An 891-nucleotide genomic window follows, 5' to 3' on the forward strand; every position below is an offset into this window, starting at 1 on the left:
AGATGATGAGTGGCCAGAGTCTCCTCAAGGTGCGGCAATGAGCGTGGGGCATCTGCGAGTGGCCATTTGTGCCAGCATTTGACCCCTGTTCCATCCCACAGATCACCGCACCGTGACCATGATGGTCGACGTGGTGGAGAACCTACAAAGGGCGTCCCCACACAGAAGGTCAGCCCTAGCCACCTCCTTCATGCTGTGAACTCTAGATCTGCCCACATCCCCTCCCCATGCCCTGGGGCCCAGGAATTCGGGGGGGGGGGCAGCCATGGCAGACTTGAGTGTGGGGCATCACACGGGCCCCCCGCAGGACCTGGCCCCTGATCAGGGGGAGCCGGTAGAGGATCTGGAAGGCGGCAGCGATGCCGAAGGCTGTGCAGGTGGTGGGGACCCAGGGCTCAGGGACCATGGTCAGCTTAAAGGATCCCCGCCACCCTGTCCTCCATGTGGGCAGCCATAGAGCAGGACAGGCTGGAGGGGCACCGAGAATGGCGGGAGGCCATGGCCGTGGGACAATGCTGGATGGCGGGGATGGAGGGGACTGTGTCCACGACCACTGGCCACCTGTCCAGTCTCCTGGCCATGGCGAGGCAGTCGCAAGAGTGGAGCGCAAGGGTAGAGCGGCTGCTCGCCAATATCGACCAGTCTCTGGTTGCCACTGAGGAGGCTGCTCCTGCTGTTCCCAAGGCCCCCCCCCCAGCGAGGCGGATGGGGAGACGCAGCATGTGGGCTCCTTCAGGGATGACGTCTGGGATGCTACACCCGCCCCAACGGGACCAGCCGTCCCACGGCTGTGTCCTTCGGGTGGCCGCCTTTGCCCACCACAGATGCAGGCGGCTTCCTGCAAGGGGTCTGCTCGGCAGCCCCTCTGCAGCCCTGTACTTTAATAAATCT

The sequence above is a fragment of the Heteronotia binoei genome, chromosome 9 (assembly GCF_032191835.1).
Source record: "Heteronotia binoei isolate CCM8104 ecotype False Entrance Well chromosome 9, APGP_CSIRO_Hbin_v1, whole genome shotgun sequence".
Taxonomy (NCBI): domain Eukaryota; kingdom Metazoa; phylum Chordata; class Lepidosauria; order Squamata; family Gekkonidae; genus Heteronotia; species Heteronotia binoei.